Source organism: Mastomys coucha, unplaced genomic scaffold (assembly GCF_008632895.1).
Source record: "Mastomys coucha isolate ucsf_1 unplaced genomic scaffold, UCSF_Mcou_1 pScaffold1, whole genome shotgun sequence".
NCBI classification, from domain to species: Eukaryota; Metazoa; Chordata; class Mammalia; order Rodentia; family Muridae; genus Mastomys; species Mastomys coucha.
In genome coordinates, this window is record NW_022196891.1 from 25,610,397 (window position 1) to 25,628,908 (window position 18,512).

Here is an 18,512-nt window from a genome sequence, read left to right on the forward strand (position 1 = left end):
AATTCAGTTCTGCTTGAAAACCCTTTCCCCTCTCCAGGTATTGCATCTGAAGGAGCACAATATCTATAGACTCTCCACCCCTTTGTGTAGTTATTCTTTGGAATCCTGTCTAGTGTTTAGACCCTCCACGGATGAGATTGTTTCTAAATCATAGCACTCATCGATTTGCCTGTCTCCTGTACAGAGTTGCAAAATTCTTTAAGACATATATCTGTTTGTATATGGGCAGACATGTCCAACGATCAGTGTATGTAGCTTCTTAATAAATGCTTTTTGATTGGTCCTCTGTATAACTGTTTTCAAATCTAATCCATTTTCTTTTCTTTTTTAACATGTGCACATATATGTGTGTGTTCACATGTATGTAAATATGTCACTCCTGTGTTTGGAGGTTGATGGTGAGTGTTTTTTTTTTTTATCACTTTCCATATTATTATTTTGAAATAAGACCTCGCAGTGAAGTTTGGGCTCACCTACTTGGATAGATTGGCTGGAAAGCAAACTTCTAGGATTCTCCTGTGTTTTTTTCTTTTCATAGCAATGGGATGCCATGCATGCACTGGCACATCTGGCTTTTTATGAGGATGCTGGGAAACCAAACTAAGGTGCTTGTGCATGTACAGCTAGCTTGTTACCAACTGAGTCATCTCCTGAAACCTTCTTTTCTTTTCTTTTATTATATTTGTCTCTTATTTTTTCTGTTGTTGTATTTTCACTAAGATCATTAACTCTTCCTAGTAAAATCTGGTTGGTACATGATCTGTACAACTGTTGTTAAGTTTAAGCTTTTTCTCCTTTCTCCTTCTTTTTCTATCTTTTTAGTTTTCTCAAGTACTGTCTTCATTAAGACCATTCCTGATGTTATCTGTACTTGGATTTTCATGTTTAACACACACATATCTTTGTTCACCCTTTGAAATGCAGTTCTGGTGTCTGAAATGAAATCTAGGGCCCTTCTTAAAAGGATAATAGTTATATAAATCAATTTTGATTGAAAAATTGATTAACGATTCTTTGCTTTTGGAGATTAAAGCATGCATTTGGTCTTTATCAAAGATAACATAAATTGAAAAGTTTAAATCTTTTGCATGAAAATTAGGCTTCATGCAATCAAACCTCAAAGAACACAAGGAAAAAAAAAGGTGAATCCAATTTTCTTGAAAATGACATTTTCAGTCAAATCGATTCATATGGCTTTTGTGTCTTTCTCCCTTGCTCTCTCTTCCACCAGTCCATTTATGCTCATGCAAGGAGACCCTAACTGTCTACCTTGGAATGAGATCAGAGCGTATTGGTCTCTAAATGGATGTCTTAGATCCTGTGAAAGGAATTGTGAAATGACATTTGTATAGTAAGCACACATATGCATAAGCGACAGAGATGGTTATAGCTACAGGGAGTATAATATTTCCCATCATCCCCTTCTTCTAGAAAACTTTTATGCAATTCCCACAGGAGCTCTGGTAACTCTCTTGCTCTCATGTCATTTTTTATGCTTATCATAAGGCATATATTAAAAATATTGTCGAACAAATGAGATTATAGAGCAAAGATTATGCATGAGTATGTTCATGTGTCTTTCTGTATGAATACATTTGTTTATTTATCAGATAGTCAAATAATTTCTAGATGCAAGCCATATTTTTAAAATATTTATCTATTGACATGTTTGTTTACCTATTTGTGTGTGTATATGTGTGTATGTGACATACATGTGTGGTGCCTACAGAACATAGAAGATGCAAAGTTCCCCAGTCCTGGAATTACAGGCAGTTGTGAGCTTCCTAGTGTGGGATCTGGGACCTGAAGTTAAGTCATCTCTTTCTCCGAGTATATGTCTAAATGCCCACACATGTGTTTATTCAGAAACTTAAACTGTACCAAAGCACCGGACTCATTGGCTCGTATATTCATCCTTTTAACTTACTGAGCAGATGCTTATAAATTATCTCCATGTAACAGCTGTAGTAACGCATTCAGGATACTCTTCTCTCGTGTGTGTACATGTAAATGAAGGTGCATCGTATATGTTGGTCAGGGGTTGACAGAGAGTCTCTTTCCCAGTCATTCTTCCACTCAATTAGTTTTTATTTTATGGGTAAGGATACTTGCCTGCATGTATGCCTGTGCACCATAACTGTGCCAAGTAGCGGACCTGGGATTCCCTGTACCTAGAGTTACAAACAGCTGGAGCTGCCATGTCAATGGTGAAAGTTGAGTCCAGATCCTCTGAAAGAGCATCCCATGCTCAGAATCACTGAGCCATCTGTCCAGGCCCTCTACCTTCGTTTTTGAGAAAAGGTTTGTTCACAGAGCTGGACCTCAGAGATTCTGCTATACTATCTGCTGTCAAGCTCCGAGGATTTCTCTTTGCTTCTGCTATGCTGGGATTACAGACTGTGTCACTGTAGTCTATAAGCATCCCAAGGGACCAAAATTAGGACTTCATGTTTGTACAGGAAGCATTTTACAGCTCCAGCTTCTTCTCTTTAACCAAACCATGTAGGTAGCCGAGTTTGGGTTTAGTTTCCTTATTTTGAACAACGACAGTCCCTTCTCAATATCACATTGGTGATGGGTAAACACTGAAGGAAAGTATTAGCTATTTTGAGAAGCTATTTAAGAAAATGAAATCATTTGCTATATCTTTAAGATCAGTAAAAGATAGTTATCTAGAGGTTGCTGTATGTATGTGAGCTCTAAAATCTAGTGCTTGAAGTAATGCAAACTGACTTACAGCTGACTGATTGGATGTGGGGTTAACCGAGCAACCTTTCCTCACACAGTTAGTCTGTCTAACTCCTCACAGTATGTTGGCTGCAGGGATTTTCCTCATACATTCTTCTTGGAATCCAAAATGCCTTGGGAACACAATTATAGGAGAGACACAAGAATATAAGTCTTCCTGTGGAAACCAGGTCAAATCTCTGCATAACCACTGAATCTCCATTGTTGTAGGTCACCTTCATGCTGCTGAAGTGGGATACATTATACCTGACGTGATATCAAAGCAAGTTACATGGTTTCAATCAAGTTTTGACAGAGTGTGGGTTTATTTCTACATTTCAATGTGAAAGAAGGCTTGGGCATAACTATTTTTGAACAACACTGCAGTCTATCAAGAGTGGATACCCAAATATGATTACCAAATGTGGGGAATAAATAAAAATGCAGAACACCAGGGTTGGTTTGGATTTAGAAGATCTTCAAACGTCCACTTGTCTATCAATGACCCCCACTTGGAGCAGGTAGGGGTGCTGGATCAGTAGGCTTAGCGGAAGGTCATCTGGTCATTAGGGGAGTGCCTTTATGGGATAATGGCCCCCTCTTACTCTTATTTTTCAGCTTCTCAGCTGCCATTGGTAGACATTACTTGACATGATATACTGTCTCCATAGTCCCCAATGTGATGATAAATAAAAACATTTCTGCTTTATTAGCTGATTATTTTGTCATAGTAGCAACAAACTGACTAACACAAAGATGAAGTTTCACTTCAGATAGACATAAAATATTTTTAGAATAACTCCACTCTCCCTGTCACATGCTTGTTGGTTCTCCTGGCAGTCAAATTAGAATGGGTGCCTTATATTTTATGTGCAGATTCTACTTTTAGTCACAGTAGCTGCCCTTCATCAGGTTAGAGTAATAGTAAGAGTATATAAATGACCAAATATGCAAAAAAGTATACCTATGTTGATTTATTTCCCAGGAACTCTCCACCTTCCAGGGTTGGCTTTGAACATATCATTGGTTATTTTAAGGGGTAAATCTAATATTCCTCAAGGTCAGTGAGACACTGGCTCTGTTGGTATCACAGCCGCTTCTCCTAAGTCTATAGGACCATCACAAAAATTGATGGGAACCACTGTGAGAACAAAGGTCAGTGTGGGTAGGACTGGAGGGAAGCAGCATCTTCCAGGCATGAGAAGGGCTGTGTACTCAAGAAACCACAGAGCTGCTGTTGCCTGCACCAGACCTGCATGAGATCCAGCCAGCGATGCTCCAGCATGTGGAGAGGAAGGGTTGACAAGCTTCTACCTCTCTTCTATCTGAGGAGTTAATGATAGTTGGTGGTTTCTGGGGGAAGGATCGGCTCTTTAAGGTTGTGGTCTCTGGGAGGTCAACTGTCTTCCAGTGGATGGCCCCACACCCATGAGTAAATGGGCAGCACGTATTGGATTTGATGGATTATACAACAAACCAACAAAAAGGATACAAATATGGGAGGGGTCAAGGAGTGGAATATAGATCTGGAAGGAGATGGGGAAGTAGTGAAGGATGAATATGTTCAATACACACTGTATGGGGCCAGAGAGATGGCTCAGTAGTTACTAGTCCCCAGTAATCTTTTGGAAGACCAAGAGTTCAGTTCCCAGAGCTGACAGTGGGTGGCTAACAAACACTTGTAGCTCCAGACTTAGGGAATTCAATGCTTCTTCCGGCCTCTGGAGGCCCCCATACACTGGTGTGTGCACGCGCGTGCATGCAAACACATGCCCACGTGCGCGTGAACATGCACGCGCACACACACACATCTTTAAAAGGTTCATTTTTGCATGTATGGAATTCTCAAAGAATTATCTAAAGTGCCTTGTAAAAACTGTCAGTGAATTATGTAGTAGGAAGTGTTGGATCTTTTTAAAATTTTGAGCAATACCAGGTAAAATTTCTGACCGGAGCGGCCCCGAAACCTCTCCTTGCATTAGAATTCCAGGAGTGGTAATTGCACGATCAGAGTAAACAGAAATGTTTGGTTTTATGCTGGCTTCTACCTCCTGCACACTCCCTCAAGTTAAAAAAAAAAATGGTGTTCTTAGTACGTGGTGAAGGATGGGATTGGCACACACTGGCCACAGAGGCCAAGGCTGATGAGTTCTTGTTTGTAGCCCCCAAATTGAACTGGTGTGCAGCTTTTCGCTTGGAATGACTTCTCTGTTTGTCTCCCTTTTGTACCTCACCTTCAATAATTATTTATGACCCACATACCTCTGGCCTGCCTATTAAAGGGAAGGACAGAGGATGCACCTCTTGGATTGCTCTGCCAGCTGTTTGAAAGGGTTTGTGGGGGCAAATTGCCTTGCTGTCTGATTGCTAAGGAGCAGTGTTTCTGAGCCGGTACAAAGGGTTTCAGTACAGTTGGCATCCAATTGTTGTGCCTGTTTTTTTAAAGGCCGAGCAGAGATATATATCTTGTGATAAGTTTGGGTTGTCCTCTTCAGTCTTTACATTTTATCTGGAAATATTTATATTTAAATGCAAGGCTTGGCTTTTGTAAGTGAAATGCCAGTCCCATCAATACGGGATGCTAATTCTCTTTTCTGTGGGGAGTGGAGTGATTCGTGGCATGCAGGAGTTAGACACACGGAAGCTTTTTCTATTAACACTTGGAGCTGACTATGGAGGTGAAAGTCGGGTCTCGCAAAAAAAGCACCATGGTCTCTTGGAAGAAAAATGTCACATTCGTGAGATTTGTTCTTCCTTTTATTTGTGTGTGTGAAGATGAGGTTTTTCTTTTCTTTCTTTTCTTTTATTTTTTTTACCTTGAGAAATAATTTCTATCTTGTTGCAAAATGTCACTGTAAAAATCTGCTTGAGAAAATAGGAATGTGTCTTTCTGCTTATTCTTTTATTTTTTTATTTTTGCCCTGTTCATGAAAATATCACCTGAAGCATATGGTAAAAACTAAGGGGAAATGAGCCATTTCTCCTGATTTTGTAAATGATCATGTTCTCTATACTCTTCAATTCTGTGAGAATAACAAAGGAAACGTTTTCCTCAATTATTTTATTAAATAAACAGTAATTTCACCTTCTTATCCTCCTCTTCCTCCTCCTCCTCCTCCTCTTCCTCTTCCTCCTCCTCCTGCTCCTCCTCCTCCTCCTCCTCCTCCTCCTCTTCCTCCTGCTCCTTCTGGATAAATACAGAGAATAGGGGAAGAAGTGACCAAATAAACAAGCACTTGGATCTACTCTGGTGCCTAGGAATTGTGGGGAGTGTGTGTGTGTGTGTGTGTGTGTGTGTGTGTGTAATATATATGTACATGTTAAGTTGTGTGCACATGTACAGACAAATGCATGTGCACATATGTGTATGTGTGGTGCCAGAGGTCTTTATCTGGCATCTTGCTCTATTACTTTAGAATTTATAGTAATGATAATAATAATAATTTTTAGTATTAAAATACTAGTTTAAACAAATGTTTAACATTAAAATACTAATTACACTAATAATTATATAACAACTATACTAGATAACATGTTATACGATAATAACAATAACTATTATTATCATTAATTATTATTACTATTATTATTATTATTACTGAGACAGAGTCACTTACCAAACACGGAGTGTACCAATTTCTGTGTTGGCTCCCTAGCTATGGGATAGAAGGCATGTGAACATTATATATCACTTTTTATTTTTTTACATTGATTCTGGGGCCCCACTCAGGTCTCGAGGCTTGACTAGCAAGTGCTTTGCTAACTAAGCTATCTCTTCCATTCCACAGAAACATTCTCTTTCCTAAGAAAAGCTTTGCTATGTGAATGTGTGTCTATGCATGTGTGCGTGTGAGTACAAATGCCCATGGAGGCCAGAGGCCAGAGCCATCAAACCCCCTGCATTAGGAATTATAGGCGATTGTGAGCTACCCAATTTAGGTACCAGGAACTGAGCTCCTGTCATCTGGAAGAGCAGTACATACTCTTAAACTACCAGACCATTTCTCCAGCCTTGTCAGTTACTCGTATAGTGGTTCAGATTTCAGCCTGCTTGTTTGCATCCCTCTGAATGCTCACTCGAGTTGGTTATCAAGGAAGCCCGAGAATTATTAACTGGACAATAGTGATAATGATGAGCGTATTGATAAAGTGCTAACACTATTAATCATCCTAGCCATTAGTCACTGACTGTAGTGAAGACATTATGCACTTTTTATACTTTGTCCCATTTTTAATCTTTGAAAATACCTTTCATGAAGATGATATACTGGTCCCTATTCACAGCTGAAGAGTGCAACAAGGTTCAGAAGGTATGACATAATACAGTTGTAATTTGAACTAAGGCACCCTGACTCTGCACCCACAAACGTTTAACATATGGTAGGCATATGCACCGGCATAACAGACTCTGTGATATCTAACCCTACAATCTTCAGTCAGATTCTACCATTAGACATAGCACTCTATGTAGACTGTGTTTTAAACCTTGCTTTCTAGATTTGGCAAACCTGGTGAGATGACCATTTGGGCACATGCCAGGCAGATCTTCCAGGACCATGGACTGCCCAGACGAGTGGGCAGGAAGTTCTGAGAAAGGCAAGTGACAAAGAACCATGTGTTACATCCTAAGAGGAAAAGATCAAGATATTGCAGAGTTTTAGCAGCCTTCCATCCAGGGTGGGTGGTAGATACATTGGGATCTTAGGCTAAGCTTGTTGGTGGATGGGTTAAGGGCACGGATTCTCCCAGAGAGCTTTTTATGAAATATTTATTTGATGTTTTTATGTGTCTGTTTGTTTCTGCATGGGTATATGCAGTGCCCATAGAAGCCAGAAGAGGGCACTGTATCTCCTAAAGCTAGATTTGGCAGCTGTTGTGAGCCACCCGACATGAGTGCTGGGAACTGAGCTTGGATCCTTTGGGAAAACAGTGAGAACTCCTAACTGTTAAGGCGTCTCTCCAGTCCCAGAGAGTTACTTATTTTTTAATTTCTCCAACACTGTGATCATTATTCTTTGTGCATGAGTGACTTTGTTAGGGGCTGGAGGTGGACATTAAACAAAGAGGCATGGCTGATGGGGATGACTCATACTCCCAGATCAACAAATAGATTTCCTCTTGGGGAAATATTGACTGAAGACTTTTGCATCCTAAGAAAAAATGTTTTGTTAACTTTGGGCCCCTTGAGGATAAAGTCTTTTCTCCTTTTTACAGTAGCATGCATTATTCAGACACGATGACAGATTTTGATTATGTGAGGAATGGCCAGGGAGAGAGTCGTCTACTCCACAGCCTTAGTGTTTCCATGGCTGTGAAATGACACTGACTACAACAACTCTTAAAAAGGAAAATATTTTTTCCTTCTGAACCAGACTGGATGACTGGTTCAGAAGTTTAGTCCGTTATCATCATGGTGGAAAGCATGGGAACATCCAGGAAGACATGGTGCTGGAGAGGTAGCTGAGGGTTCTGCATCTGGATTGGCAGACAGCTGGAAGAGAGGGACCCTAGGATTGGCTTGAGCATTTGAAACCTCAAAGCCCACTCCAGTGACAGTTCTTCTATCAAAGCCACATCTCCTCTAACAAGGTCACACCTCCTAATAGTGCCCCTTTCTGGTGACCAAGCATTCTAATCTACCAGTCTGTGATGGGCATTTTATTCAAACCACCACATCCACTAGCCACTTGAGTTTGCACGTGTAGGGCTAGGCAGGACCTGTGAAGACCTACATAAGAGCAGTGGACACTCAATGGAAAGGTATCAAAGCAGGCTGGGAAAGAAACTGTCCGCAGTTTCCAGTCTTGTCTACTACAGTTTTTCTCCCTGTCTAGCAGGTTTGTGGTAGGGGAGCACAATAGAAGTTTAAGGGCAAATATCACACCAATAATGGAAAATCACCCCAACCTCCCAAAACTCAGGAGGCAAATGACATCAAAGAACATAGTGGTTTCTACCCTTACATCTTTCAACACATTATCAAAAGTATGATTTGGGGTTATGCTGCATGTGCACAGAGATAGCCAGGAAGCCTATAGTCTATGAGAGTGGTATGGCCAACAAGCTGGACACATGATAGCCAGGGTACATATGGTTATGGTGGCTCCCCAGCAAGGGTGGGTTTGATTTCTTTTAAAATTCATGTCCAGTTTCTACTGTTCTAGTTAAGCACATACTAAGGTGACATCGTGACCTTCAAAAGGCGGTTGTCTGCCCTTCTAAAGGTGTAGACTTTGAAGATGTACTGACAAAAGCCCAGAAATTTTGGCTGTGCCTCTCTGAAGATGAGTGTTGACTCCTAGTTGAATAGAAAGTGGGAGGGAGAAAGAATTTCTGGAGATCTGGTTGAACAACATAGCCTTAAAGGATACAGCTTGCATCCTACGCCATGTCTGTTCAGGCTACTTAGAGATAAGGATATTGAGTAGCAAATCTGTCCCATTGAACTCTCTTCTGTAGTAGTCATGTTCAACATCTCTATGGTCCAGTGACCATACTCAGAAATTGGACGCTTGTGCTGAAGTTCATGTGACTGAGTAATTAAAGTTTTATTTTTAGACAGGGTCTTTCTATGTATCTCTAGCTGACTTCAAACACATGAATCATCTGCTGCCACCTTCAAAGCACTGAGATTGCAGCTGTACACAACCATACATTTATTATTAACCAACCTCTATGAGTCTTCTTGGGCCAACGGGCAAGAGCATAACAGAGATGGTCAATAGAAATTATGAAGACGAAAGCTTAGGAATTGAATCTTTGATTGTATTTCATGTCAATTTAAATACATGGGAGGAGAAAGTTTGAATACTAAAAGTATACCACATGTGTACACACATACACACACACACACACACTCACACACAAGCATTTGAAGGCTCTACTAATTCTAAACATGTCCACCATTTTATCTTCATACCCATCTTTCCCCAACACTCTGGGATATATTGATCTTGTTCTTTCTATTAGTTAGATGAGAAAAATGAGACAAAGAGAAATGAGGTACTTTGCTTAAGGTTTCTGAGGTAACTGAGCAATAGACACAGAGCTCAGCCCAGACCTTGTCCCTAAATCCTTGGGGCTGCACCTGATTGGGAATCTCTGAGGTGGGGTTCTTCCTCATGTCTATCATTTAATCCATTGGTCATGTGAGCATGATGACTTTCATGTGGCTCACTCAAAAAACTGACTCTAAGCTGAGAACTTGCTATTTATTCTGAGAAGTCACTTCCAGTAGCAGAACTGAGGGTTTGGGAAGCATAGCAGGAAAGAGATGTAGCTACTGAGCTGCTAAAGGATATAGGTGAGTGCAAAAAACCTGTAGTGGACTCTTGGAAGGTGTCCATCGTATGCCGCAGAGAGACAAGTATCTGTCCACCAGTTACTGTCTCCCATTGGCCAAAGTCCTACAGTGGTGCCAATTTCCTTGCACTTCTTGTATGCATGCATGCCAGCTTAGCTGACTGAGCCTCTCCAGGTCTTCTCCATGGTAGCTCAGAGCAACTGTGCAGAGTCATCAGGACTGAATCAACGCACTGAGTGTGAGGTGACCAGAAAAGATGTTCATGATTTCAGAGCTGGAGCAAAAATAAAGGATATGAATTTGAAGAACCTGTGAGAATAAATTCAGGGCTAGACAGATGGTTTAGCAGTTATGAAAACGTATATGGCTCTTGCAGAAGACCAGAATTTACATCAGCAGCAAAACACAAACAGACAAACAAACCAAAACCAACTAGCCAAGCAACCAAACAGCTATCACCACCAGAAATGCCCTACTAACTCTACCTCCAGTGGGTCCTACACCTTTTTTTGGCTTCCATGGCCTCCTGTCCATACCTGTAAATATGTGTGGAAGCACACATACACATACCAAAATGAAAAGTTTAAAAGAATGGATTCTTCTACAAATTTGTAAAACGATGGGCCCAGACTTTGGTGCTGTTGACAAGCCCTGGTCTACACGAGTCCATTCTGGTGTAATGATGATGCCTTTGTGTGACAAGTGGCCCTGTTTGGATTGAAAGCACAACCTTCCCATTGGTCCAGCTCCTCTAGTCACCCGCATGGAGAGATCTGAGGGAAAAGAAAGAATTTTAATCCACCTTGGACAGCAGTCAACCAATCATTTCATGTATTCTAAATCCAAAGGTTTTTGTCTTTCTGTTAGTATTATCTCATTTACTCATTTATGAAAGGCAAAGAACATTTGTTCTGATACCGGATGGCTAGATCCAAATCTGTACCGTACTATGATATCTCTCTGGGAGAATTATTAAACATCTATTTTTAAAGTTTGTTACTATTAATGTGTGTGTGTGTGTGTGTGTGTGTGTGTGTGTGTGTGTGCTCGCGCGCGTGTGCGCGTCTACCCATAGAAGGCAGGCCAGAAGAGGATGTTGGATGTTGGCACTGGAATTATGGGTAGTTGTAAGCCAAAAAACCTGGGTGCTGGGACCTGAACTTGGATCATTTGAAAGAGCAACTGGCACTCCCAAACTACTGAGTCATCTCTCTAGTCCCTTACTAACCTCTAGATCTTAGCTCCTGAATTCCCCAAAGGTGAATATGCAGGCCGATCATGTCTGGCTACCACCCCCACAACAGAGTTGCCTTGCAACTGGGATGGCAGGAAAACTCCTGCCCTTGCCTGCATTGGCACCAGCTTCCCCTTTTCTCTCCACAGACCACTCCATTTTATGCTTTCCTGATCCTGTTTCGGGTCTTTGTCTATCTTCACATTGCCTCCCTGACTGTTACAGTAGGCCTACTTCTGAGCTACCAGACCCACCTTAATGGTCTCCTGCAAAGAGCCCGGTCTGCATATCGGCTGCTGCAGTTGAGACCCCCAGCTACTCTCTACCCACCAGTCTTATTTGACTGTGTTTCTAACATCACTCTCCAAGGTTATTTATCATTGTATTTATGTGCTTGTTTCTGCCTCCTCAGGAGGGAGGGGTTTAGCTTTATCTAGATTCCCAGAGCCTAGGGCAGTGCTTAGGGCAATTTTCAGAATCCAGCTTCTGATCAATGTTTGTTCAACTATTCCATGAATCTGCCCAAGGATTTCATAGGAGTTTCTTGCAGATTGTTTAGGTGAATTTCTTTAGCAGATGAAAAAAGGGTGAGATAAGAGTAACCTCTTTTGAAACGATCTCTTTTTATGACAAATGTTGAGCCTCTATATTTGTTCCCAGTCGTTATCTTGTTATCTGGTGAATTTACTATCGCCAATTCTCTTCTTTCTCCTTCCACTTTCTTGTCTTCCTGTGGCATGTGGCACACACTCAGATGAAAGCTAAAAAAAAATCTTTGTCTTTGGCCATGGGGAAAGGCTAGGGATTTGGCTGTCTGATCTCGGTCTCTTCAATCTACTACTGTAGTCATTATGACTAACAAGCTAAAGGGTCCCCGAAATGTAAGTTCATCTGCATTAACTGCCTTGGGACTTTGACTAAAATACTATGTTTGTTCAGTAGAAGCATACTGCAAAAAGAGACTCAATCTTTTATTGGAATAATTAAAACACAAACTCAGTGTGTTGTGCTCTAATGTGGGTAGAGTGGGTCTGTAGAATCCGGCTAGCCCCTCGGGTGTCTGAATTTACAGACACTTTTTATTTTGAGTTTACTTCTGGACCTGGCTGCCTCTGGAGCAGTGATTCATGTCATTCCAATATGAGAATCACCTTGAGACAGATCACAGCTGAATACCTAAGTCTCCAAATCTTTACTCAAACTGACAGTCTTAGACACCTCCAAAAAAAGGAAGATGTCTTTGCAGAATAAGTTGTCTCTTAGGACAAGATCTGCTCCCTGTAGTCAAGGAAGGATCACAGTCAAGAAAGACAGGCTGGGGATATGGGTCAGTCTGTAAGCAATTGTCTTGCAAGCATCAGGACTTGAGTTCAGTTTGTGTCATTCACAGAGGTGTCCCTATAATTCCAACACCAGGGAGGGATACGACGAGGTGGAGACAGGTAGACTCTTGTAGAGCTCTAGGCCAGTGAGAGACTTTGTCTCAAAGCACAAGGTTGACAGCATTTGAGGAATGACAGCTGAGGTTGTCTTCTGGAGTCCACATGCATGCAGAGGGTGTGCGCATGCACACAGGAGTCTTCTGAGAAGAACTCTGATGGTACAACTATCTTAGCATTATCCCATTTAATTGCAAGTCACTCGCTTTAGTTGCAGACTTCAAGATTTCAGTTAGATGCCAGATTAAGTGTGTATGTAATGTTCTTGGGTAAGAGCTAACTCTGGGCTGCTCTGTGAAAAACTCTGACTGGAGTTAGGCAGCAGAGTCTGGGAATTCTTAGCTGCTGGTTATCTATAGGTCACTGAGATAACCCCCTCCCCAACCCCCATCTAATGCTGGGCTATGAAAGCCCAGCTCTCCTTGAAAATATAACTGCAACAGTTGACAAGAAGTGGAGGGCAACAGAGATGAAGTACAAGATTTCAAGTACATCAGCAGAGATAAAGGTAGGTAGAAAATCTCTGTCTAGGCATCCAGGGGAGAACAAGGTGCTGGAATCTGACATAGACACTACAGCTGTGCTAAAAATGGCAGGTGCCTCAGGCAGAAATTTTTATTACAGGACTGAAAAAACACAGCTATTGTTACATTTGTGTAAGTGAATGAGTCAGGACACAATTTCATTTAGGTTCCTGGGTCATAGGCTCTAGAGAGATTTTAGGAAGTCCAACATTGGAATATAGGTTCTAAGTGCCAGGAAGAAGTGGGGTGAGAGCTCGCATCCTTGAGCTGTTCCCATCTCAGCCTCTGACTAGCTTGCTGCTAAATAGTGGTTCTGGGAGTTTGTGATCAGTGGAGACCTTCTGGTTTCTCTGGTGAGAAAATTTCACAGCCTAGATTTCTTATGTCTCTGTGTGTGCTGTGCGAACACACACACACACACACACACACACACACACGTTTGTGAACATGCATACAGAAGCCAGAGGTTGCTATCAGTCTCAGCCTTATGTTTTGAGGCTAATCAGTTCAGATAGACAAACTGGCCAGCTTTGGGGACCTCCCATCTCTGCTTCCCAGCCCTGAGATTGATTAAAACACAAGCCTGGCTTTTTCTTTTTCTTTGCAAGAGTGCTGGGAATTAAAACTCAGGTCCTCATGATTGGATCAGAGGCACTTTAGCAATGTCCATCTCCTCTACAGCTTGCCATAGCCTGGGATCCTGGGGACCTTTTCTGTAGTTGCTGAGTTTACATTCCTTGGTTTGTTATCTTGTGGAAATAGTTCTTAGAAGGTAACAACAATAGCAACAACAACAACAGCAGCAGCAGCAGCAACAGCAACCAAAGCATGTTTGGTGTGATGTATTTGTGAACACAGTGCACTGAGCATTAAGAAACCATCATGGTCAGTCATGTGATGTAAGCTTGTAGGCTTTTCAGTTTTCTTCCTTGTGAATTGAGAAAACAGGACTAGATACATCTTTTGACCCTTGCAGATCTAATTTATGAGAGTGTCCCGAGTTAACTGAACGATAAAGTCAATGAACTGGTTATTTTGCCCTTCATATATAGGTTCAGTGGTGAGCAAGAGCTGTGGGAAGATCTAGAAATTTAGAAATAAACAGACATGGTCTCTGCCTTCAGATAACTCACTCTCTCTCAGACCAAGCAGCAAGCTACTTTGCTTAGTGTATGGTGAGTGCACATCAGATAAAACCACAGGGCAACAGGACATTTCATTTTATTTAGTTGATGAGAAATTTTATTTATGCTCCCAGTTGGAACATTTGCTATTTAAGCCATATCAAAATGCTTAAATATTAACTATCTAGCATAAAGAAAGGAAGGCTTGAATTGAGTAGATAGCTCCATGGCATAAAGGCTTGTTGAGGAAGGGCAGAAACTTGGGATCACCCTGAGCAGAGGCTCCATTCTTACATCCTCAGCATGTCGTAAAGCACTGGAAGGTGGGCAGGGAGAACAAGGTGCCAGGGTGCCAGCTCCCTAATTAGGCTTTATGTTGATCTGGGACGTTTAGGAGTTCTATGTGCAAATACATGAGTTCTCTCTATGGTTATATGGTCCTCAATGTGCCATGCTCTCTGAGCTTACACATCCACCTTGTCCTTCCTCTGGGCTCATACACAGAAGGAGATCATTCTGAGATTTCTACCTGCGTGATATAATAAAAAGCAGAGAGGGAGTTTTTTAATGGAGCTGCCTCCATTCATCTAGACGACATTCATTCAGTCTGTACTCCATTCTTCAAGCTATTCCACCAAGGGTGAGGTGATGGCTCAGTGGGTAAAGTGATCCCTGGATAAACAGAAGGACCTGAGTTTGGATACCCAGACTCAAACCAGTCAAGGTGGCATGCATGTGTAACAACAACACTGGATACTTGAGGGAGACAGTTAGGTTCTGGGGCTCCCTGCTCAGCCAGTTCAGTTGAAACAGTGAACACCAGATTCAATAAGAGAACTTGTCCCAGAAAATAAGATGGGGGGAATAGAAGACACCTAGATACCCAGTGTCTACTTCTGGCCTCCACAGTAGCACACTTGGCCACGTATACATTCACGCACACACACACACACACACACACACACACGCATGCACACACACACACACGCACACTCAGGCACACTCACACACACACATGCACACACACGCACGCACGCACGCGCACACACACATATGCACACACATGCACACACACTCACTCATACACACACATGCACACTCATGCACACACTCACTCTCTCACACATGCACACACACTCACTCTCTCTCTCTCTCTCACACACACACACACACACACACACACACACATACACACACACACAGTCCATGACATTGGCTTATCCACAGCGTGCTTTAAAGATTTTATTTGGAATTGAGTGTCTTATGTGTTTAAGTGTGTGCATGTGAATACAGTGCCCACAGGGGCCAGGAAAAGATTTCAGGGCCCTGGAGCTGCAGTTATTTACAGGAGGTTGTGAGCTTTATGGGTGCCAGGAATAGAACTTGGGTCCTTTGCGAGAGCAGCTCATGCTCATAATGTGAACCATCTTCCCATCCCTACAACACACCTTGTTTTTATCTCCTTACCTGGAGTTCAATGAGCCTACTGCCCTCACTCTGCTGCTGCTGCTGCTGCTGCTGCTGCTGCTGCTGCGAGCTATGGTAGTTCTGTGAATCCTCTGCTGCAGAATCGTTTGTCTCCAAGATTCTCTGGTGAATTCACTCCAATCGCCAACTAAGATGACAGGAGCCAGTTACATAGGCCTGAGCCCAGGGTGAAAGCTGATAAACACCACTGACACACGCCGTAGGCTAATTCTGATTAAAAACGCCATTAACAATATTTCTGGCAAAGGAAGATTTTAATAAGTGAACCCGGTTAGCTTTCTATTCATACTAATGGAGGGGGCAGCGGTGCAGATAATCCAAATGTCAGTTGTATTTAATTTTGTTCTGTCTATGCTGAGCTCTGAGTGACTGTGGAAGCTCAGAGGGCAGGGACAGGCTTCATCTGGAGGCTCATAGGTCTGATGACGGACCAGTACAGATCATCGTGCGACCTATGTGAGTGTGTGTATGTGTGTGTGTTCCTCTGTGTGTGTGTGAGTATAGATGCAAGTAGATATCAGAGGTGCTGACACCTGGTATCTTCCACAGCTGCTTTCCACATTATTTTTGGAGAAAGGTTCTCTCACTGAACCTGGAGCTGACCCATTTGCTTAGACTTACTACCCAATGAGCTCTAGGAGTCTTCCTGCCTCTATCATCCTGTCTCCCAGTGCTGGGGTTACACATATGCGCCTTTTACATGAGCAATAGGGATTGGAATTCAGGTTCTCATGCTTGTGCAACAAGTTAGTTTACCAATTAAGCTGTCTACCCAACCCTAAATCCCACTCCTTTGTTTGTAGTATATATTTTCATTAATTTTATTTATGTGTATTCATGTCTCTCTATATGTAGGCACTTGTGAATGCAGCGGCCCAAAATCTTCAGAAAAGCATGTCAGATAGCCACAGTTGGAGGAATGGCATTTTCAGCCATCCAGTGTGGATGCTGAGAACAGAACTTGAGTCCTCTGGAAGAGCAGCATGTGCTCTTACCAAGGAGCTGCTTCTCCTGCTCCACAATTTCCATTCTTTTACAGGTAGATTTCTCCCCCAGTTCTATGATAGACTTAATTCATTTTCAGTATGAAGACATCATAAGCCCTGAGCATTTGGAGGTGACCATTGACTGGGTCACATATGTGTGATGATGTTGGGTGGGACTCCGAAAAACTGATACATTCCAAGTATTGGAATAATTCCTTCCTGGAGTTGAGCAATAGGGTCACTGAGGGACTTCTGTACACTCCCCAAGAATATGACATATGAGTCAGGTTCTCCAGAGGAAGAGAACTGATAGAATAGATCTATACTACAAAGGGAATGTATTGGGTTGGCTTCCACGATATGGTCTGACTAGTCTAACCATGGTTGTCTTCACACCAGAGAGGTTAGAAATCTGGGTCTTTTTCAGCTCACAAGATTGGAAGCTTCTGCATAATGATCTGTTGATGAAGATCTGGTGGATTCCTGGAGATCTAGTAATCTTCAGCCTTTTAGAAGGACTGAAGATGCTAGATTCTGATAGCAGGGATGGAAGGTAGTGGTAAAAGCCTAAATGATGGGATAGATGCACACCAGCAAGAAGCAAAGGCAGGTGTGCAAACAGTTTCACCTTCCCCTTGGGCCTCTTCGTAGCCAGGCTACGAAGGTTCATCTACTATGGGACAAGGCCTTCTCCCTTCAGTTAATATTTCCAAAAATGCCCTCACAGATTCAGAAGAATGTCGCTTAGTTAATGCTAGGCTAGTAAAGCTGGAAATTAAGGTTAACCACCACCCATGAGAAGGCTTATAATGATTTTTGAAAGCAAAGGGTTTTAGCTTCTTAAATTTTCTTCCAACTTTAAAATGAATTCTTTTCAACCCCTTGCACCCCAAATATTTTCCACTACTTAGCCAGTAAGTGTAGATTTTCTTAGTTCCAGCATCTCTACTTGTTTTCATTTGAACATCTTTCTTTTCTCCATCCAGTTATGCTGTCTGGTTAGTTTTAATTTTATTTATTTATTTATTTATTATTTATTTATTTATTTTTTGTCAGTGTGACAGAAGTTAGAGTTATCTGAGAAGGAATCACTGTTGAGAAAATGCCTCCATAAGATTGTAGGCAAGCTTGCAGGACATTTTTTTTAATTGCTAATTAATTGATGCGGGCATTCTCAGCCCATCGTGGGCACTGGGCAGGTGATGTTAGGTAGCAGGCTGAGCAAACCATTGCTCACAAGACAATAAGCAGCACTCCTCCGTGGCTTCTGCATCAGTTCCTGCCTCCAGTTTACTGCCTTGAGTTCCTGCCCTGACTGCCCTCAGTGATGAATTTGTGATCTGAAATTTTTTTTTTGAGCTTCAATCTTTTTTTTTCTTGATATTTACACGTAAATTTCTCCTTTCCCAGTTTACCCTCCAAAAAACAAACAAACAAACAAACAAAAACAGCAAGAACAAACCCCTGTTACCTCCCCCTTCCCCATGCCTGCCACCCCACCCTCTCCCACTTCCTGGCCCTGGCATTCCCCTACACTGGGGCACAGAACCTTCACAGGGCCGAGGTTCTCTCCTCTTATTGAAGACTGAATTTGTAATCCTCTACTATACACATGCTGTCAGAATAATCAGACCCACCATGTGCAGTCCTTGGTTGGTGGTTGAGACCCTGGGAGCTCTGAGGGTAC